Source organism: Pleurodeles waltl, chromosome 5 (genome assembly GCF_031143425.1).
Source record: "Pleurodeles waltl isolate 20211129_DDA chromosome 5, aPleWal1.hap1.20221129, whole genome shotgun sequence".
In the NCBI taxonomy this organism is placed as follows: domain Eukaryota; kingdom Metazoa; phylum Chordata; class Amphibia; order Caudata; family Salamandridae; genus Pleurodeles; species Pleurodeles waltl.
Genome location: NC_090444.1, coordinates 1651654444 through 1651678691, shown reverse-complemented (window position 1 = coordinate 1651678691; position 24248 = coordinate 1651654444).

The window sequence follows — 24248 nt, the reverse complement described above, 5'->3', positions numbered from 1 at the left end:
TGCTAATGCCCCCTTTTTACCTTTGGTATTTCAATTCACAGAAATGGGTCATATTGTGGATAACCTATTCTGATGGGTTCTATTTTAGACATAGGTGGAGACAAAAATTGGTAAAGCTAATAATCTCAGCAGTGAAATCTATTGGCTTTTTCAATGCTTTTCTAGCTTAGATAGCTGCCACAAATATGAACGTAACCAATGCAGCAATCATGGAACAGGTTTGAAAACATTACCTAATGAATTCAAACACGGCCACCACAGATGGATGTGTGATCACAACAGCCATCTTTGATGGCATTTGTATTTTTTGACAAAGGATTCTTGCTGCATCCCCATGTGTTACAAAAGTAACTTGACAAAGTAATCAACATCATATATACTGTATGCCTTAACCTTATTAATGTAAAGTGAAGCATCAAACTATATTATTAAAAGTGCATTCACTGTAGAATTCAGATATTTCATTTATACGTGTGAGGTCTTATGTTTAGCTTTGACGTGAAATTCGTACTTCCCATTCATGTTTAGGTTTGCATAATGACATGTTGCATTTATTGAAAAGCACATTGCATATGTAACCATGTATTGATTGCTCATCTTTTGAATTTATTCTTATATTGTTAGAAATGGGGTCTTTGGTTGGCAGTCAGGTTACCCCCTGTCCAAGCAAGGAACTTCACTCTAGTCAGGGTAAAAGAGAATCACCCTCAGCTAACCCCTACTTACCCCATTGGTAGCTTGGCATGAGCAGTAGGCTTAACTTCAGAGTACTAGATGTAAAGTATGTATACTAACACACAGTAACTTAATGAAAACACTACAAAATGGCATAACACAGGTTTAGAAAAATAGAAAGTATTTATCTAAACAAAACAAGACCAAAATGACCAAAATCCACAATACACAAGTCAAGTTATCAATTAAAAAGTAAAAAGAGTCTTTATGTAGTTTGAAAGACACACTAACACTGTTAGCGTGAAAATGTACCTTGAGTGCGTCGAAAATAAACCCACACGGGCGAGTGTGCGTCGATTCCACTCACGAGCGGGACCTTGAGTCGTTTCTCCCTTCGTCGGGTCGGGCGCGTCGTTCCTTCTCTCCGCAGGCGAGCGATGTGTCGATCCGGTCAGCACTCTCGGGTCTGGGTAGGCCTTGCGTCGTTTTTTACATGCCCAGCGGTGTTTGGGGCAGAAATCCAGCCGTACGATGATCTGAAAACCGCGCAGCCCGGGTTGCCATCTCCCAGCCTCCGTGAGCGATGCTGCGTGCCGTTTCTCCTGCTCCGTGCATCGATTCTTCATTCGCATTTCTGGAGAGCGTTGATTTTCAGCCACAGAGCTGGAGGTGCGTCCTTTCTTCAGCCGCAGATTGGGGTTGTGTCAATCTTTTCCCCTCAAGGCGCTCTATGCGTGGATTTCCTCCTCCTAGGCTGCCAGCTTCTCAGTTCAGGGTTCCAGGAACTGGATGGGCTCCACAGAGCAGAGTAGGAGTCTCTCCAGAGACTCCAGATGCTGGCAGAGAAGACTTTGCTGTCCCTGAGACTTCAAACAACAGGAAACAAGCTCTAAATCAAGCCTTTGGAGAGTTCTTCTCAAGATGGAAGGCACACAAAGTCCAGTCTTCACCCTCTTACTCTGGCAGAAGCACAACTGCAGGATAGCTCCACATAGCACAGCCACAGGCAGGGCAGCTCTTCTTCCTTAGCTCTTCAGCTGTTCTCCAGGCAGAGGTTCCTCTTGTTTCCAGAAGTGTTCCAAAGTCTGTGGTTTTGGGTGCCCTTCTGAAACCCAATGTCTCCTTTGAAGTAGACCTACTTCAATGTAGAGTCTCTTTTGCATGTGAAATCCTGCCTTGCCCAGGCCAGGCCCCAGACACTCACCAGGGGGTTGGACATTGCATTGTGAGAGGTCAGGCACAGCCCTTTCAGGTGTAAGTGACCACTCCTCCTCTCCCTCCTAGCACAGATGGCTCATCAGGAAATGCAGACTACGCCCCAGCTCCCTTTGTGTCACTGTCTAGTGTGAGGTGCAACCAGCCCAACTGTCAAACTGACCCAGACAGGTGATCCACAAACAGGCAGAGTCACAAAAATGGTATAAGCAAGAAAATGCTCACTTTCTAAAAGTGGCATTTTCAAACACACAATCTTAAAATCAACTTTACTGAAAGATGTATTTTTAAATTGTGAGCTCAGAGACCCCAAACTCCACATGTCCATCCGCTCCCAAAGGGAATCTACACTTTAATCATATTTAAAGGTAGCCCCCATGTTAACCTATGAGAGGGACAGGCCTTGCAACAGTGAAAAAAAAACAATTAGCTATATTTTACTATCATGACATATAAACCAGATTACTATGGGGGTCATTCTGAGCTTGACGGGCGGCGGGAGCCGCCCCCCAAGCGGGAACCGCCAGAATACCGCTGCGCGGTCAAAAGACCGCCGCGGTTATTCTGAGTTTCCCGCTGGGCTGGCGGGCGACCGCCAGAAGGCCACCCGCCAGCCCAGCGGGAAACCCCCTTCCATGAGGATGCCGGCTCCGAATGGAGCCGGCGGAGTGGAAGGGGTGCGACGGGTGCAGTTGCACCCGTCGCGATTTTCAGTGTCTGCTTGGCAGACACTGAAAATCTTGGTGGGGCCCTGTTAGGAGGCCCCTGCAGTGCCCACCCGGTGGCATGGGCACTGCAGGGGCCCCCAGGGGCCCCGCGACACCCGTTACTGCCAGCCAGGTTCTGACGGTCAAGACCGCCAGAGCCAGGCTGGCGGTAATGGGGTCGGAATCCCCATGGCGGCACCGCCGGTTTTCCGTTTCTGACCGCGGCTGTACCTCCGCGGTCAGAATGCCCATGGGAGCACCGCCAGCCTGTTGGCGGTGCTCCCGCGGTCGTTGGCCCTGGCGGTCCATGACCGCCAGGGTCAGAATGACCCCCTATATGTCCTACCTTAACCATACACAGCACCCTGCCCTTGGGGCTACCTAGGGCCTACCTTGGGGGTGTCTAATATGTAGGAAAAGGAAAGGTTTAGATCTGGCAAGTGGGTACACTTGCCAAGTCGAATTTACAGTTAAAACTGCACACACAGACACTGCAGTGGCAGGTCTGAGACATGATTACAGAGTTACTTATGTGGGTGACACAACCAGGGCTTTAGGCCCACTAGTAGAATTTTATTTACAGGCCCAGGCACCTCTAGTGCACTTTACTAGGGACTTACTAGTAAATCAAATATGCCAATCATGGATAAACCAATTAACAGTACAATTTACACAGAGAGCATATGCACTTTAGCACTGGTTAGCAGTGGTAAAGTACTCAGAGTTCAAAAGCCAACTGCAACAGCTCAGAAAAAATTGGAGGCAGGAGGCAAAAAGATTGGGGCTGACCCTGCATAAGCAAAAAAGTCCAACACATATTATGGCTACAGTTCGCCTGAGTAGACCTTCATCTTAACATGTGAAATATGGGTTCTGTGCCTCACATATTTTCCTTTCCAGGTGCACATTGTTGATTGCTTAGCTAGTGAAAGGAGTATTGTGTATTAGAGATAATGAAAGGCTGAGCAAGAAGACCTTGGTTGCTTAGCTAGTAAAAGGAGAATTTTGTATTAGAGATTGAAAGGCTGATCAAGAAGACCTTGGCATGGACTGGGTGATTTGATGTGCCTCCCATTCATTCACTATCTGGAAAGAAGAATCTCAAGTCTTACCTGTTCATTAGTGTTTTATGGGATGAGAGAATGTCTCCATGTTGCGAGTGTGCTATGTGAGAAGTAGAATTAATTGGGTTTCTGATGACATGTTCAGACGATACAGATGCCGCTGGAACTTTCCACATTAATTTGGTGTCCACACTGTCAGTACCTCAGCAGTCCTCTTTTAGACTCTAAAGAGGTGCAGACCTCTAGACCCTTTGTCCTCACAGTGCATAGCTTCATGCTAACAGTGGGTTGTATACTTTATGAAGGCTTCTACTGGAGTCATTGCGATGCTAACACCTACATTGGTTTGTTCTGAGCCCTTGAATTTAGCTCTATTTAGGATAGAAACTAACCAGAAGTCCTTATTTCAGTTTGTGCAGCACAGAAGGAACTTTGGGCCAGATGTATGAAAAAGGCCCTTTGCGAATCGGAAATAGCGATTTTTAAGAAATCACTATTTCTGATTCGCAAAATGCAATGTATCATATTTGCGATTCGGTAATAGCGATTTCTTTAAAATCGCAAATACTATTACTGAATCGCAAATTGCGATACAACCCCCATTCACATCTATGGGCCTGTCGGCCCATATTTGTGAATATTTTGCATGTCCCTAATTGCGAATTCCTAGCTGGAAGTCACTATTTTGGGAAATGCAAAGTCCAGGGTGCTGAGGGCCTAAGGCCCCCTTCTGCTGCACCCCAAAACATTTTTTAAAAACATGTAAGGTGCACACATGCCAAAAGGGCATGTGTGCTTTACATGTAAATTTTAAAAATGCATTTTAAATGCATTTTTAAAAATTGCACATGATTACCACCAAGTTCAACTTGGTGGTAATAGCGATTCCTTAATGCCCAATCCACATTAAGGAATTGCTTCATACATGTGCTTTAGAAATCGCAAATAAGGATTCCTTATTTGCGATTTCTAATTTAGAGAGTCGCAATTTGCGACTCTCTAAACAGGGTCGCAATTTTAAGGAATCACTATTTTAGCGATTCCTTAAAATTGCATTCAGAATGCCTTTGATACATTCTGAAATAGCTTTTTGCATTCGCAAACGGGCATTCGCACTGTTTGCGAATGCAAAAAGCTTTGATACATCTGGCCCTTTGATTCTTCTTATAGAATGTCAGTTTGTATTTCTTAAATTTTTGTGACTATAATTTTTATATGCCGTATATTGAAAAGACTAAGGGCCTGATTATGAGTTTGGCAGTCGGACTGCCAGACCACAACCGTTGCTGTACCGAGAAGACCCCTACGCCGGTGGTCTCACGTCCGCCGTACTACGATGTATACAGGTTGAACTGCCAACCGCATAGACATTTTGCTGACCTCCAGCAGCGCGGTGGGCTGTAATATTGGCGATGCTTACTCCGTCGCTGTCATGGCCATAGCCAACTGCCAAACCTATTACAAAAACACAGTTGATATGGTGGCCCTCTTGCGGCGGTTAGTTGATGGTGGTCGGCAGTTTTGATAAACTCACAGCAAAACACCCAGAGAGTGGCCATTGTATGGATTTGAAAACAACACAGTAACAACACAGCTGACATCCATTGGCCAAGTGGACACACTGGGAAATCACAATACAAAAACACCCCATCCCAGAACATGATTCTTTGTCTCTCCACTGCAGCTTAGCAAGACAGAGACCACACTACTTTTTTCAATTTTCTTCGCATAAGGCAGTCCTTTCTTCCTATCCCATTTTCACCTTTCGCACAATTCGACTACTTTTTCATTTTCTGTCCCAAAGATCACTTGTCTTGTTTAGTTTATCACTATCACCCACTTTATTTTCAGTCATATCATGCCCCCCAAATCCATGTTTTTCAGAGGATGAGTTGAGAGTCATGGTTGATAAAATCATAAGAGTGGAGCCACAATTGTTTGGAGCCCAAGTCCAGCATACTCCTCTCAGAAGGGAAATGGAAATGTGGCAAATGATAGTTGACAGAGTGAATGCTGTAGGCACCACATTACACACAAAGGAGAATATTAGGGAGAGGTGGAATGACCTGAAGGGAAAGGTGCATTTCTTGGCCTCCAGGCAACGCATGGAGTCCCTGAAGACTGGTGGTCGCCCTTCCAGTGCACCATTACAACTCTTTCCCTGGTTGGAGAAGGTCATAGCCATCCTGCATCCTGCATCCTGCATGAGGGTAGATTGCCAATGTATATTGTCATACATAACATCACATGTATCAATCTCCATCACATGCCATATGTTGGAATGAGGTCTTTAAGTGTTTAAATATTAAAAGTCATCCTAGGACCCATGGTGTGTATCAACATGTAAATATATGATCCAACCTAACTGCAGTATGGCAACAGGCATGTCAGACTAAACATTTGTCAAGTATTGGGAAGTATAGAGAGTGACATGACTACATCTACCAAGAGACCCTCTTTCTGTAACTCAAAACAAGAGGCCCTTAAACATTTGCCCAAAGACACTTGTTAGCCATGTCACAACTGATGTTTACTCATCATGGACTTAGCAATCTACGTATTGTGCTTAACTCTGAGACGTGTAGCTTGCTGTTGTCCTGGTAACCCCAAAGGACACTATTGATGACATAAATGACACCTTAGCAACTATGTACATCAAGTAGTTGTAAGGCATTAAGTTGCTTCCACGAATTGTAAGTGGCAGGTAACCGATTGACTCTGCACTGCTCACATAATGTCTGCTACATATACAACCAAGTTGTATGTTCAACTGTATCTTATACAACTAGGCCTAGGAATGGCCATATACAAATGATATTTCTCCACTGTGTTGCCTTAACTGTTTCTTAGATGTCATGTTCATTCCTTATACCAAAGTGAAAGTTATCAGCACATCTAGTGAGCTGCACACTCCCATTGTTTTGGCAACACTGGAAACCTTACCTATTAACGTTTTCATTGGTCTCTACTAACTGTGACAATAAACATTTGGATGTAGATTCCACACTTCTACCAATAACAAAGTTCTCTATTTCTCAACAGGTCGAAGTGGCACTGTACCTGGGCAGGCATTGCCTACTGAACAGACTCCCAACCCACCCTCAGATGAAGCCCCTAGAAATGACAAGACTCTTGGACATGTGGGCGTAGATGATGGACCAGGCACATCTGGGCAGTCTGGTCAGATGCAACAGTGAGTCTCAGTGCACCCACATCAAAACTTTCCACCCCAGCTGCTACAACGACTCAACCAGCAACATACCACCAAACCTGTGTACCTAGCACAGTCAGTACAATCTTGTGTCCCTAGTACTGGATCCTGAAGTGCAAATCACCATCTCTGACACTAAGGGGCCAGGACTCAGTTGGAGAGGGCATCCTGGGCTAATGGACCAGGCTCATGGGGGTAGGGTCCTTGGGAGGAATATTGTGGGCTGGAAGAGTGAGGCCGCTAAGGCCACTCACCACCAAGACACCATCAGCCAAGACTTGGGGGTCTATCAGAAGTCCCAAGGTGTGATGGACCAGGTAGTAACCGAACTCCGGGAAATCAAGCAGCTGCAGATTCCAACATGGGCACCCTAACAGGGCTGTTGATGGACATCCATAGAACCCTGAACAGGGCTTTTCCACCATCATCTACCCCTTCCTATGGTGCAAAGTCATCAAGGCCATCTACATCTAGGCCCTGCCAGAGGAAGAAACTCTGTCAGACACCCGTGTCTCTGCGGCTGAACCCCCCCCCCCTGCCCTTGCAAGCTTGGATGCCCATGCAAATATCCAGGAGGTGAGGATGGCAAGACACCCACCACTGCCAGCAAGAAACATCAACCTCAATGTCCTCCTTTGTGTGTCACACATTCACTCTGTGGACTGATTCAGGTCAGTTTTCCATTACTGATGAGAGGAGTAATTTAGACTTTGTAATTCCGATGATTTGGCATCTACATCTATGGTTTCATTCACCATGACTGACTCCTTCACTTTTGATGTTTGTTTCTGCACCAAGTATGACTTCACCTTTAACACTTTAATACATTCTCAAGTCACAAACTCAGTGTTTGCTGTAGTAAATGCCACATTTAGCAATGTAGGTATGTAGGACCACATGAACTATACAATAAAAAAACAAGTTATGTGTGTAAGTATGGATATGTTGCATTTACACAATGTTTAGCTCAGGAACACAACCATGCCACACCAACATATACATAAGAAGATTTTTATTACAGTGTACAAATCCTACGCTGGTAAGATGTCAGATACATACAACATCAAACATGATTGCATTGTATGTAAATGATCAAATTACAGGTACAAACCTCCAGAACATGGAAGGAAGGGATATATTGGACATTGTCCTGTAGAAGAGGCATAAATAAATTTGGTTGTTGTCATCAGCTGAATCTATATCGCCTATCTCACAAAAGGATTCCAACATCACAAAATGCAACATTCAGACAGATGGCAGTAAAACAGTTCCTGAACACAGGGACAGTACAATCCAGTGCTTCTGCATCTGGTTGTATGACACAAACAAATGTTAGTGATGTGCCACAGGCACTTTGGCCAACAATGATGAAACACATCACAGCTACATACAGTTCGAACAAAAGAGTGTTTAGCCAGTGTGAAGTACAACTAACATGAATTTGGCCTACAAATACATAAGCACTGACACACATAATGCCTCATGGCCACCACAAAAAAGGAGTAAGTCCAATGGAGTCTCCTGAACTTCCATGCTTTCACTGTGCAAGCTGTCTTGGCACAGGTCCTCTACACACAAAGTCTGTGACATACATTCCCAGGAACAATTCATGTCCACTTTGTATGTCCCAATAACACCAAATACCTGCCATTGTCACAACTCTGAAATACCCAAAACAAGAGGCAATGGTGAAGGTACCTAATCAAAAACAAAAACAAAGAGTATAATTAGGAAATCATACACATGACACAATTCACAGAGCAAACGTCTGGAGAACGCGCTCCATGACAAAAATCTGACATATACAAAGCAACATTTACTAGATGTGACTGTGTCAAAAGCTTCATCACCAAACACCCTTGACCAAATTTTTCCAGAGCATGAGCCTTCTAACATTTTTATAAATACATACTTCTCACATCATCACAACCAGAGTTTGTTGTACAGTCAAACTCAGGACATCTCATGACATACTTACACTCATGAGAAGAAGCTGCCAATGAGGTCTTGTCACGAGTCTGCTCCTTTCTCTTCACCATTATCATCACCATTTGCCATTTCAGGATCGTCACCTGGTGATACCTCAGACCCTCCCTCCTCTGCGATGTAAGGGATGTTCTTAAGTAGGGCAATATTGGGGATCATGCAGCAGGCTACAGTGATCTGACACACCTTCCCGGGTGAGTAGAAGAGGCCTCCACAGTCTTGTCTAGATAGTGAAATCTGGCCTTTAGAAGCCCAAAAGCCTACTCAAGTGGCCACTGTATTCTTTCATGGTCCTCATTTAAGTGGACTCTTCCTGGCATAGTTGGATTCCTCAACGGTGTTAACAACCAAGGACGGTTGGGATATGCTGAGACACCTGTTTTGTAATAAGATAAAAGCTACAACGAATCACACACTTCCTGATCATAGCATCTGACATTGCACACACAAAGTTAGAATAGATGTTACTTACCAACAAGTCAGGCCCTCTCCGGTTGCAGTTGTGACATCAACTGGGGTATGGTGCTGTTCCGCATCTCAAAGGAATCATGGGCTGAACCTAGAAACCGGGAACAAATGCTTGAAATGTACAGATCTGGACGCAGATAACTTGCACATTGATAGAATGGAAGTAGTTCCTGTTCTGATAGACTTGTTCACTTGTATGCAGTGGCACACATCTAATATTGGTGCCATGAATGGCTCCCACCAGGCACTTTGGCCTACAATGCTGAAATTCATCAACAGCTATTTTTCACATTGCTAAGCCATTTTTCACACTGGCTAAGTCATCACGTCTGAGGAACCTGATGAAGCTGTCAATGTGTTTCATCATTGCTGATAGCACGTCTTTGAAAACACCACTGCACATAGTTTGTGACATACCGCCAGCTATGGCCACTGTATACTGAAAAGACCCCATGGTCAGAAAGTGTAATACTGTCATGAGTCTCGCAATGGGTGGTATACATGATGGATTAGTTTTTTGAGGCATAAGATCTGGCTCTAACTGACGACATAGATCTTGTATAGTTTGCCTATTCAGACAAAATTGTTTTTATCACATACCTTTCTTCCATGGTCTGACGGTGTGGAAATGTATGGCATATTGGAGGATGTTATTGCCTCCCTCTCCCAGGGTACCTATGTGTGGAATCAAATAAATAGGTGTATCAATCACAGTGTCCAGAGGTACATTTATGATGAATAAGACAATAGTGATACGACAAAACATTAGTGTCTGAAAAACCATTACACACATTTCATATTTCAATTATCTACTCCTAAAGATTCAGATGCAATTCCCATTGTTGTCTACACCTATGTCTACAACATATAAATGCACATCACACAGCTATATGATCCTCATGTGCACCTAGTCTTAGAAAAATATGTTTTCCCCTCCCAAAATACCTTCATCAGCGGTGTACATTGCACTGGGGTTCTATGGCATTTATGACCAGCAACGCATTACACTGATGTTTGTGTACTAGAAATTATACAACAATTGAGTATTATATATGTGTACTTGTTACAACACATTTGTGGTGGTAGTGAAGTATTTACCACCCAGAAATACTGTAGTTTCAACAGCTAAAATTGCTGATGAGGTCCTTCCCCTGCATGGTCAGCTCCAGCGCTCACCAGAGGAACATGTAACTATCTCATATCATATTTGACTGTTCAGCACAATCCTTTCCTTTCCCACAGGTTACAATGTGCATCTGAGTCCCAGATATTTTTTTGGATGACAGTAACATTTTGTGGTCTACACATAGGATGCACATGTCATGGATTGTGGAGCCCTGTACTTTGTGATTTTGAAATGCCCATTATGCTGTGTGATGTGTGATAAGCCCTAATTAATCAAGAGGACAAAGCTACGCCATTCGGGTTACTTTACACTCAGACTTGAAAGATTGGGAGCCTATTGATTAATACAGGGCTCCTTGTGACTCAACAAATTGGTTTGAAAGTTAAATGGACTCTGCGAGAAGTTGTCCATTGGGTGAACTCCAGTGAAACCTAAGATCGTGTGTATAAACTTTTGGTTAAAAGGCATCTAATTAACCTATGGTATGTGCAGATTTGACAGATATATGTGGGGAGTATATTTTAATGTACCGAAGAAGGTGGTGGAAGGACTTTTGGAAAACCACTGAAACGCGTCGACGCATATTGGATTGCTGGACCCATTGGAAAGGACCTAAAATTGAACAGAGACTGTGGACAGAAATCAATAGGCCCATATATACCAAAATTGGAACAGCGTGTATATAATAGACTATAGTGGATGTCTTTTTGTTTTGTCTCCCTTATGTCTGTTTTTTATATATGAGGATTTTATTGTTGGTCTTGGTTTGTATGGGTGGTTTTACCTTATGATTTTGTTAACGCGTCCCTTTATGTCAATTTTATACACATTAGGACTCGTTTTAGGCCGATGAATCTTTTGACCCAGTGGTGAGACACCGTAGAATGAGATAACTGATCAATATGTCAAGCAATATATCAATGACGTTATCAACGTATATCACCACAATATACCTTACTTTAGATAAAGACATTTATTAACTGTTCGGCGCAACCAGGACCTTTCAGCCATGAATAACCACACCTTTATTGGAGTTTTTGTGAATGTTATTCCCTATCAATTACAATCTAATAATAATAGTGTCAATCTCAAAACCAAGAAGCATATGAGCAAAGTCACATCACGACAGTTATGATAAGGCTTCAATAATGCAAAGATCACAAACATAAGAATACCAAGCATAGATCAGAGTGCATAGAATATCATATACGTCTCAGTTCAGCATAGCACGACGTCAGTCACGTCTATTTGTGTCAGTCAAGTGATCACCTAGCCTAACAACTAATTAGCATCAGCATGTTGGACTTCATGCAAAATAATTTTGAACACAAATTTGGAAAAACATCTGACTAAGGTCTCTATCCAAAAATACAGCAGTTGGTAACTAGAAAGCAAAAGCAAACAGACAAATTACAATAGCATTGTCATAATTACCCTCCACGAAATAAGTCAGCATACAGGATCAGTCTTCGTCTTCAGGACATCAGTTAGATCGCCAACAGTTTATTTCATCTAAGAAGCAGGGGACACTTCCCTCATAAGGAGGAGAAGTGTAAAGGGGAAGTCTATGGATGAAGAGGGTTTTGTCTAAGTCTCAAATCACCAAACAGAGTGACAGAGTTTCTGGATGCAATCAATATCATTCCCTACCTAATTCTCTTGACTGTTCTGTGTCATGTGTTTTTATCCCTTTTTCACAATACATTCCCCCAAAATTCTATTGGATAATCGCTATACCCCACTATCTTTAGCCTATCAAATTATACATTAGGTAATTCAAATTGGCACCCCATGATAATTTATATCGTTTTGATTGGTCTTCATAATTGACGTCTTCGTAGGTGGCACATCCGGAGGATGTCATCTCCTGGCACGTTCTTCAGGTCAAAAGTTCTCTTTTCCATGGTCGAATGTCCTTGAATGTTTCTACATTTGTTGCAAAACGTATAAAACTTATACTAAGACAGCTAGCATGCGGATGGGAACAGGGCATAGCTTGCGACATAAAACAAAGGAAAAGAATACATGTTGGGTCATGGCCTTTTACGAGTCTGCACACTGGAAAACAGAAAATATGCTTTAATATGAGAGCTACACGGCTAAACTTCAACTCACGCTAATTTAAGGCCTATGGGTTCTAATGCAATTCTTCGTAGATGTTAACATATTCAATTAATCATAATGCAAGCAATTATTTCTTACAGTCGACATTAATTTATGTGCACAATAGTAACTTCGCACTTATATTCATGTTAAGAATACATTTAAGCAACGTATATTTTATGATCGTTTCTATATGCAGCATTGTTATATACTTATATAAGCATTTCACATCTAATATATGTAATATTTAAACTACGCTCTCTCAGTCCCTTCTCTGATGACGCTCGTACTCACACAAATCTTTCCATTTGACCTTTCAATTTTATTTTTTCACCTTGCACATGATACGCATTTCAACATCTTGCCCTTTATGTGAACTCTCCCAAATTTCATTGAACATTTTCTCTCTTTCACTTTCTTCGTTTCTCCTTGTTCTTTTAGTCCAATTTCTCTTTATTTTGTCATTGATTTTGCATGCCCCCCATAATCCTAATAGACAGACCAGAACAATTAATAGACCCATTAATATTTTTGCAAGTACCCCATTCCAAATGTTGGTAAACCAGCTCCCAACTCTGGCAATTCCCTTTCCAAATTTCTCCCAAACACCGAGTTCCTTCAAATCCTTCAAATCTGTACTATCTCTAGTAAGGTTAGTGAGCATATTTCTAATCTTCTTACTGTTATCTGGTATGAATGAACAACAATGACGCTCATTGAGCATCTTGCAGACCCCTCCACTCTTAGCTAAAAGAATGTCTAAAGCAAGCCGATTTTGAAGAGTCATAGCTCTTTCTGCAGCAAGTTCAGTATCCATCAGGAGTATAGCCCCTGTAAAATTTGTCAGCATGTTATCCACTATAGTAGACAACTTTTGAATCTTCATAGAATTCAAGATAACCCCTACTGATGGGATTATGGCTCCAAATATATCACCAATGACAGCCGCCACTGATTCTCGTTTCTGTCTGGGATGTTGTAATTCAGACGTCTTAGGTATTTGCTTTAGGTCATCAATTTGGTAAATCTTTGGGAAAACTATCCCCAAATAACATGTCCCATACCATCCCTTAGGGAGACAGTAGTAAGCATTTAGCCCACAGATGTAATAGATTCCAGGAATCGCTGGATCTTGTCCATTTATCATAAAGGTCCATTTACTCTGAAACAAAAACACATGCCTACATTCACTCGTTCCCACAAACAAATGATCCTGTTCAGATTTTGGCCTATATATACAAAGCCTACGTACATGTAATGCATCTATAGCTAATTTGCATTGTGTCTTAATTGCAGTGTAAGCATAATCATTTGCATATGTGCGTTTCTCTAATCCTTTTTCTAATCTTTCTTTTAATACTTTGCGTCCATCATCTGTGTGATCTAAGAAGCTTTTCTCTACAGGCGATAATAAGCAAGTCAAATTATTACGATGTGCATAGGCCGTTCCAAATGTAAGCGTTGGCTCAAAGAATCCCCTAACTATTTGTATATCATGTTCCTTAGCTAATTTATTTAAAAATTCAATCACAGGCACAAAAGAAAACACAACATCCAAATTTGAATAAAAATATTGCACATGCTCTTGATTATAGAATCTTGTTAATAGTAAGCTACAACTAATCACATAGGTTAAAGGGAGGCTATGATAAGTAACTCCCTCCTGCACAGATGAAGGAATTTTAGTACATACAGAACAATCTTTCGCATCCATAGTTTGCACATACTCGTTTAGTAAGCAATAGAAGACATTAGTAGAAAGTTCTCCTTTTGCATTAGTTCCCTCATGCATGTGTCTTGCATCTTGCTCAAATCTCTCCCATGGTGTTAGTGTGGTAGTTTCAGGTTTTGAAGTAGCGTTAATAGTTTCTTTCTCTATCCAGGGCATTCCTACAATCACTCCCACAATTATTATTGCACACACAACACCTATTATAAGACCTAACCAACCACACACCTTACTTCCCTTGCTACTATTTCTATTGTAAGCCATGTTTGTATAGAATCAGAATAGCAGATCAACAATCAACTTGAGGATAAAAACTCTCTCTCTTTTTTTTTTTCTTCTGCCTATATTTACAGCTTTTTCACTCGCTTATCGTAATCAGGTTTAAAGTCAATCCGGTTTTAGTGTCACTTCCGGTAGTTTATAATGTCTCTTTTCAGTTTAAAAAATGTCCAGAATTTTAACCAAGCTTCCCTCTGATTCATTCAGGTACCATAGTATTGGCCTGGTACTTCTCGATCAAAGCAGAATGCTAGAAATTCTTGTTGCCATTCAGAAGTTGTAGCATATGCCCATTCAGGACCCGTATATCTTCTATTTGCGATTCTTTTTCTCTTTAACCTTTGCTCACCCTGTTGTTCTCCTTCACTCAGATCATCCACTCTAGATGTATTGTTCTCTTCAGCTATCGTGTCATTTGATACATCTCTTATCTTGAAGAGTGGCTTATCTGGCCAATTGTCGCCTCTATGGGTCCTTTCTAGATGTGTCCTTTCTGGATGTTGGACAGTACCCTCCTCTTGTGGTAAGGTGTTTTCTCTTGATAGACCTGCAACTGGTTCAGGAGGTTCTGATTCGTTCTGATTCCTTTCTACAATATCTCCTTCTTCTTCTTCTGGTTCTGTGCCGGGTTCGAACTCTAACCTGTATCCGTCTGCTTCTGGGAGAACCTCTCCTTGACTTAGTTCTCCTGTCGCTTCTTCTGAGATAGGCACTCTGTCACCTCTCTCGAACTCATTAACTGTTTGAGGGACAAGGCTGTTCTCAGTGGGCTCTCCGGAAGTCTCAGTTTCTTCTTGACTGTTCTCTGGCTCTGAGACTTCTCTTTCTAAAGTTGTTGTGCCAGAAACTTCAAGTTCCTCTTCAACAGGAGACGTTACCCTTTTTGTATGACTGGCATGTATCCAGTTGGGAACCCCGGCACATTTTACGGCAGTAGTAGTCGTCAATATTACTTAATACGGTCGTTTCCAACGTGGTTCTAGACACGATTTTCGCACGTGCTTCTTGACAACCACCCAGTCACTGGCTTGAAGAGAGTGGCCTGGATCTCCGATCGGTGGCAACGTGTTAGTTTCCACCTGGTGAGAGAAAGAGCGAATCACATCATCCAAATCTTTGCAGTAATCCAACACCATATCATCTGTAATATTCACTAGTGCATTTGCAGGTACTGCCCATGAGGATTTCATGGGGGGATAGTCCTGTTTTCTTGTCTGGGGTATTTCTCATTGACATCAGCACTAGAGGTAAAGCATCTGGCCATTTCATGTTAGTTTGCTCCACACATTTTTGCCATTCTCGATTTCAAAGTACCGTTCATTTGCTCTACAAGTCCTGATGCTTCGGGGCGATAGCTACAATGCAGCTTTTGTTCAATGTTGAGTGCGGCACACAGAAGTTTAATCACCTCATTGTCGAAGTGTCTACCCCTATCTGATTCTATAGAAACCGGAAACCCGAACCTTGGTATCAGTTCCCTAAGTAGTAGTTTGGCTACTGTAAGGCTGTCATTTCTACGTGTGGGATATGCCTCAATCCAATGACTGAAAACACACACAATCACCAACACATACTTCAGTCCTCCACAAACAGGCATTTCAATGAAATCCATTTGCATTTTGTTTTATGGACCTCCAGCTCTTCCAATATGGCTCAAAGTTACCATGGTTCCTTTTCCTGCATTCATCTGTTGACAGATGATGCACCTGTCACAAGTAATTTCTGCGGCATGTCTGAATTTTGGGTTAAACCAATCAATTTTAAATGACCTGATCATGGCGTCTCCTCCCAGGTGTACTTGCCCATGGTAGAGCCTGGCAAACTCGGATAGAAGGCTGTTTGGCAAAACTAATTTTCCTTCCTCTGAAACCCATAAATCATCAGCTCTCTGTACACATTGCATTCTTTGCCAAGAGCGTTTTTCTTCCTTACTTGCACAGCTTTGTAGTGTTTTTAGTTCGTCTAGGGTGTCAACCACTCGCAATACTAGGTTTAAACATGTATCATTCTCAGTTTGTGGTAACAATTCCCATTGCTCCTTGAACGATATACAGTTCAATGCGCAGAATCTTGCGACTTGATCTGCATAGCCGTTTCCCATGGACACAAAGGGCCTCATTATGACCCTGGCGGTAGAGAACCACCAGGGCCAACGGGGGCGGGAGCACCGCCGACAGGCCGGCGGTGCTCCCTTGGGCATTCTGACCGCGGCGCTTTGGCCGCGGTCAGAAAGGGAAAACCGGCGGTCTCCCGCCGGTTTTCCACTGCCCCTAAGAATCCTCCAAGGCGGCGCAGCTCGCTGCGCCACCGAGGGGATTCTGACAATCCTTACCGCCATGGCGGTAAGGATTGTCGTGGGGCCCCTGGGGGCCCCTGCAGTGCCCATGCCAATGGCATGGGCACTGCAGGGGCCCCCGTAAGAGGGCCCCGCTAGTATTTCACTGTCTGCATAGCAGACAGTGAAATACGCGACGGGTGCAGTAGCACCCGTCGCACCTTCCCACTCCGCCGGCTCGATTACGAGCCGGCATCCTCGTGGGAAGGGAGTTTTTCCCTGGGCTGGCGGGCGGTCTTTTGGATACCGCCCGCCAGCCCAGGGAAAAACTCATAATACCCTCCGCGGTCTTCTGACCGCGGAGCGGTATTATGGAGGGCGGCATCCTGGCGGGCGGCCTCCGCCGCCCGCCAGGGTCGTAATGAGGCCCAAAGTCTTGTGATCTAATATGAGCACTGCATTTCACCACGGCAATTTCAAGAGGTAACGGAATCGCATGCAACAAATCCTTTATTTGTTCACCATTTTTCACAGGAGAACCAGATGAGTTCATAAAACCCCTCTGCGACCAAAGTTGGCCAAAATCATGTATGATTCCGAATCCGTATCTGCTGTCAGTATAGATAGTGACTTTCAAATTTACAGCTGCGTGGCATGCCTTAGTAAGGGCGATTAGTTCTGCCACTTGTGCGGAAAACACTCTCTCGAGCCAGGAGGCTTCGACGATGCCAGTTATAGTACATACCGCATAACCAGCTCTCAGTGTTCCGGCAGAGTCTCTAAGACAGGACCCATCAACAAACATGATGCAATCATTTTCTTTCAATTGAGTGTCTTGAATATCTGGACGAGGTTTGGTGCACAGTTCAGTTACCTCAAGACAATCATGTTCAAATTCTTCCCCATCTTTGATTTCAGTGTTTTCATTTGGAAGTAAAGTTGCCGGGTTCAGTACAGTGCATCTCCTAAGCGTGACATTCGGTGACCCCAGTATGATCGTCTCATATCTAGTAAGACGTGCATTTGTCATGTGCTGAGTCTTAGTTCGAGTTAACAGAATTTCGACTGAATGTGGAACCATTACTGTTAGAGGGTATCCCATGACTATGCCTTCGCATTGTAAAAGGCTCTGACCAACTGCTGCAACTGCACGCAAACAATCCGGTAAGGCTGTTGCGACAGGGTCCAAGGTAGCTGAAAAATATGCTACAGGGCGGTTTGCATCTCTGTGGACCTGTGTTAAGACAGACAAAGAACAAGCATCACGTTCATGACAAAACAACAGAAATGGTTTCTCGTAGTCTGGCATTCCCAATGCTGGTGCCCTGCACATGCATTCTCTCAATTCCATAAATGATTCGAGCTCTTCTTTCGAGAACGTTATAGTATATGGTTCATCCTTGATTTCCTTTCCTGTCAGTTTTATTAATGGCTTTGAAATGATTGAGAAGTTGGGTATCCACTGACGACAGTAGCCCACCATTCCCAAAAACATCCTGACATCTCTTTTTGTTGTTTGGGGCTTCATTTGCAAGACAGCTGTGATTCTTTCTTTTGATATTCTCCTGGAATCTTTCTCAATCAAACGTCCCAAATATTTCACCTCCTTCTGACAGTATTGTGGTTTTCTGGGTGACACCTTATGTCCATTCTTCACCAGATGATTCAATAATGCAATGGTATCATACTTGCAACTGTCCCTTGTTTTGGATGCGATTAGTAAATCATCAATGTACTGCACAAGAGTTGAATTAAAAGGTAGCACCAGTGGCTCCAAATCCTTCTTCAATATTTGATTGAAGATGGATGGTGACTCAGAAAACCCTTGAGGAATTCTGCAACTGTACACCTTATCCAGGAATTTGAAACTGAACAAAAATTGACTGTCCTCACGAAGAGGTATTGAAAAGAAAGCTTGTGACAGGTCTACTACGGTAAACCATTCAGCATCACAGGGGACCTGAAACATGATTACTGCTGGGTTGGGCACCACAGGGCAACACTTTATCACAATTTCATTTATTTTTCTCAGATCCTGCACAATTCGAACTTTTCCACAAGGCTTCTTTAACCCCATTATGGGAGAGTTACATGGACTGCTCAAAACCTCTTTCAGTACTCCCTGTCTGAGAAAGTCTGCAATTATTTGTGACACTTCAATGAGAACATCTTGGGTCATGTGGTATTGTGGCACTTGTGGGAACTCTGCATTTGGTTTTATCTGAACTTTAACTGGTTCTACTCCTTTTATCAATCCTACTTCTTTCCCAGTTAAGTCCCACACCTTTTCTGTTACTGTTCCTTGTAGCTCGACAGGTAAGTCGATTAAGGTATGCATTGGGTATAAAGTAATCAGAGGATAGTCCTCATTTGTTTCTGCTTCTTCCTCAAAGATTTGACTTTCCTCTCCTTCATCGTCACTATTTGTCTGTACCTCAATTCCATCATTGGAACAGGTAATTGAGCATTTTTTTTGCACAGTAAGTCTCTTCCCAGTAGGGATACCGGACTTGAATCACATACCACAAACATATGTAGTCCCTGGAAGTTGCCAATCGCAACCTGTACTGGATTTGTAATCGGGTTGGTCAGATACTGATTTGCTACTCCAACCACTCGTATGGTACGCCCTGACAGTGGCAACCTTGGAACTTCTGCACTCCTGACTGTAGAGCGTGTGGCTCCTGTGTCAACCAGGAATGAAACCTTATAACCCATCACCTTTCCCTCGACGTATGGGCCTCTCTGATCTACCTCTAAGGATGCCGCAAGCCTGCACTCTTCACTGTCTGAGCTGTCATCTGACCAATCTTCATTCATGCCATTTTCACCTCGTAATGGGAACTGTTGTACAGTATTGTTTTGATTTGTTACCTGGCCTGTGACCTGCTGAGGAAGCATCACCTGTTGCTGTCCCATCGGAGCCATTGGTATTTGCATTTGCTGTCTAGGCACCATAGGAATCTGCTGCTGCACTGGTTGCATTTGTATTGACTGAAAACGCGGCATTTGCATCTGTTGCATGGGCTGTACTCCTTGCATTTGTACCAAATTGTTTTGAAAATTTGGGTTCTGATGTCTTATTTTTGGGCCTCGTGAATTTTGTAATGCACCAACATTAGTGCTCTGCTGAACTGCACCATCCTGTACCATTTTCGGGCACTCCCGTTTCCAATACCCCACGCCCCCGCACGCGTGACATGGTGACATCTTTTTCACCCCTTGAACATCATTTTGAATAACAACAGTATTCATGTCTGAACCGCGGTTTACAACCCTCAACCTCAACCCCTCGGTTGAGTCTGAAACACACCATTCATTTGAGGTTGCTGCTGTATCATCTGTTGAACTCCATTTCCCTGTATTCCTGCCTGTGCTGCCCTTATCTGCATCACCATCACCTTTTCCTTCAATTGTTTCTGCTTTAACTCAATCTCATCACTACAGTACTTTGCATACTGCAACACCTCATCAATCGGTTTAGCTTGCCAACAAACCAAATGATTTTTAATCATTTGTCTAACTTCTGGCCTCAATCCTTCAACAAATCTGAACACAAGATGATTCATGTCCTTTGGTTCAATAGTCTCAGTACCACTGTAGTGCTTAAACGCCTTTAACAATCTCTCGTAATAAGCATGTATGGACTCTTTAACCTCTTGAGAGGTCCGGTCGATTTTCTGCCAGTCAGTCACTTTCGGCGAAACCTTTTGTTTCAAGAACTCAATCACTTTATGATAATACTTCATCACCTCTTCAGAAGGTGCTCCAGTCACCTTATCCCTTTCTGGTTCTTTTGTCGGCCAATCAACGCCTCTCTTGCACTTGAGCCACAAATCAGGCAGAACAATGATCTCAAACAAGGTATTCAAGTCTTCCCAGAGACACTTTGCAAGTTTCACAAACCTATCTGTTTGTTGATACCACTCGATCGGCTTCTCTCTCAATCTGGGATAATCGTTAGTAAAGGATAGAATATCTCCTCTAGTCCCAAGGCACATGAACTAAAACACCACCAGCTGTTTCTCTCATAGGTAATATTTTTACTGATTCCAAATCAAGAGAGGTTTTGGCTTGATTAGACCCTGGGCTGTCGCCTTTTCCCTTATCTCTTTTCTTTGCCCATCTGCCTTCCCATTTTTCCAGTGCACCCCAAATTTGTGTGCTTTGCAACAGTTCTCTCAAATGTGCCTTCATTCCTGCAGACCACATGTGCTCGAAATCCTTTGAATCAAAATCTAATCTGTAACTTCTTTTCAAATGTTTAGTGTTTCCGATATCAATATTGTATTTGTCTGCTAAATTCGCTAATCTCTGATGTACTTTGCCTACCTCTTTGGTAATCTTGGGGCATAAGTATCTCAATTCTGCCTCTGTGTAGGACTCTAATCTATTTACTCCCATTGTCCCTTCTACCAACTCGCCAGCTTCCGCTCCTAATCGTACAAAGTTCAAGTATTCATCTTGTTTTTCTTTCTCTGGTTCAACTGTAACCACTGCGGTTTTCTGTGAAGTATAAGTTTTTTCTATCCATTCATTTAACTGTTGAACTGTAAAACCTTGCAGTGAGATGTTCCCTGCATGCATCATTGGGGAGTGTAAGGTATTCGTACTCATTGTTTGTGGAGTTAGAACTCCCAAACCCACTTGACGCATTGCTTCAAGAGGTGCTCCTACTGGACTAAGGTCCATTAAGGGCCTAGACTGTTCAATTACTTGTTCCCCATGGGCCATTATCTGTAGAGTTCCTATGGACCCTCCTCTTATCGCCTCCTGAGTCATCACTCCCTGATCACACACACCTGTTTTACCCTGTGCATATAATGGCACAGGAGGACCGACAGTAATGGGTAACGATATAGCAGCAGGTGTCTGACCCGGACCCAGGCTTCTTGGAGCAGCAACTCCATAGGTCTGTTCCAAAGTACCCAGAACCAGCACTAATGGTGGACCTGCTACAGGATTGAACCCTGGTATCAACTGTGGTTGTGGTTGAGATATTAATTTCGGAGTTGATTCAATCTATATTAGCTTTGGCTTCGTGTATATCGGGTCTGGCGGCACTATCAAATTCGTAGTTGTCTCAAGCACTGGGACATCAGGATAGATTCTCTGTATCTGCGGTGGAGGCTGCAACTGTATCGGTATGTGTGGTGCAGTTGGTACACTGACACCAATGTGTATCAAAGCTGTATCGCTAGTCTGTACTGTATCAGTAACTCCCTTTTCCTGTGTCTGGTTCCCAGGATCCACGCAGGTACTTGGAGCACTGTCGCTCACCGCATATGGTGGCGGACGATCATGTAATAATCTGTCCATAAATTCCTCATCGTCTGAATCATCTTCCTCTTCCCAAGATCTTTTATTCTCTTTAGATTTGCCTGAATCTTTGTCGGTTTTACAAGAGGCTTTCTTTCCCTGCGTCTCTTCTCCCTGTGTTCTTGCTGGGAATAATTTCAATCTGTCTACAATTCCCTGTCTCCACATTTTGTTCTCATTATCCCACCTAGCCTCTGCATAGGATTTCTCTGCCCTTCTCAGTCTTCTCTGAAACCTTTCTTGTCTATGTTTAAGAGCCATTAAGTCCCAAATTGCCAAAGCCTCATACTGAGCTGGTCTCGGAGGTGGTTTCTGCGTACTTAACATCCACCTCAAATTTTCTAGTACCTTTGGATTAAACGTCCCATGTTCTGGAAATGCTAAACATCCCTCCTTCTCTGTTAATTTGCACCACTGTTTCATCCATAAACAAGGCGCGACACCTTTCTCTTCCATGACTATATAAGCTAGAGTATCCTTGGGTGGTGTAGGTTCCCCATAGGTTGCAACAATATATACATCTCCTTTCAAAGCACTCTTAAATGCTTTAACAAAATTCATTTTTGTGATTCTCTTATTTTGTATTTGATCAGAAGTGACTTAGTTCCCAGGACACTCTTCACCCGCCTTTCTCAATCTATTGCCTCTCACGGATGGCAGCCAATCCGTGCGCGACCCCTCTCGACAACTGACCTATCTCAGCGCGGCACCACTAACGTCACACACACTGCAGCTGACAAAGTCTTTCGGCTCATCCGCTCCTCACTGAACCTATACAATCTCACATAAACTAATGCGATTATTGCGAGCACTTTAAATGACAACACAAATCTGCCGGTTTACTACAGGAAGGGTAACACATTCACTTTAGAACTTTACAGAGATTTCGCTTGAAGCCTCGGCCGCTACTCTCTCCTTATCAGTTCCCGCATACGCAAGCAGAATTCGACCCGCAAATTCTACTCTCGACTTGTCAATGGCTTATTCTAGTGCACTTTAGAACTCACCAAAATCTCCATCGAAGGTTTTCATACACACATTATGACTCAAACTTGACTTGTCAACCACGCCCTAGTGACCTAATAAACCGCACAGATTACAACATAAACCACATTGTCTTCAAACTCCGGAGTCTTAGACCTCGACAGGTCCGTACACAACGACCAACCATGTGGATAATTTTTGAGCACCAAGCGCTACATTCACATGAAGTACGCCGACTTCCCTACTCTCATACTGTGGAGTACGCCCACTCCTACTAAACAACACTTAGTTTGGCCTAAATACACACAAATTTCACAATCACCTGCAAAATGCGTAAGCTTAAGCAAGCGCAGAGACCGTAACCACATACATTATGGCGCCGAGAACATTCCCAACTTATTCAGGCAGGCTCCGAGACCCCGGGAAAGTCATGGTGAATTTAGAAACCCATCATACCTCCAATTTGCATTATCATAGAAAAACAAATCAAACAATGAATCTCCGTCCTAGGGCCCCCAAGGGCCAAACCGTCGCTCTACTACCAGACTGTTAACGCGTCCCTCTATGTCAATTTTATACACATTAGGACTTGTTTTAGGCCGATGAATCTTTTGACCCAGTGGTGAGACACCATAGAACGATATAACTGATCAATATGTCAAGCAATATATCAATGACGTTATCAACATATATCACCACAATATACTTTACTTTAGATAAAGACATTTATTAACTGTTCGGCGCAACCATGACCTTTCAGCCATGAATAACCACACCTTTATTGGAGTTTTTGTGAATGTTATTCCCTATCGATTACAATCTAATAATAATAATGTCAATCTCAAAACCAAGAAGCATATGAGCAAAGTCACATCACAACAGTTATGATAAGGCTTCAATAATGCAAAGATCACAAACATAAGAATACCAAGCATAGATCAGAGTGCATAGAATATCATATACGTCTCAGTTCAGCATAGCACGATGTCAGTCACATCTATTTGTGTCAGTCAGGTGATCACCTAGCCTAACCACTAATTAGCATCAGCATGTTGGACTTCATGCAAAATAATTTTGAACACAAATTTGGAAAAACATCTGACTAAG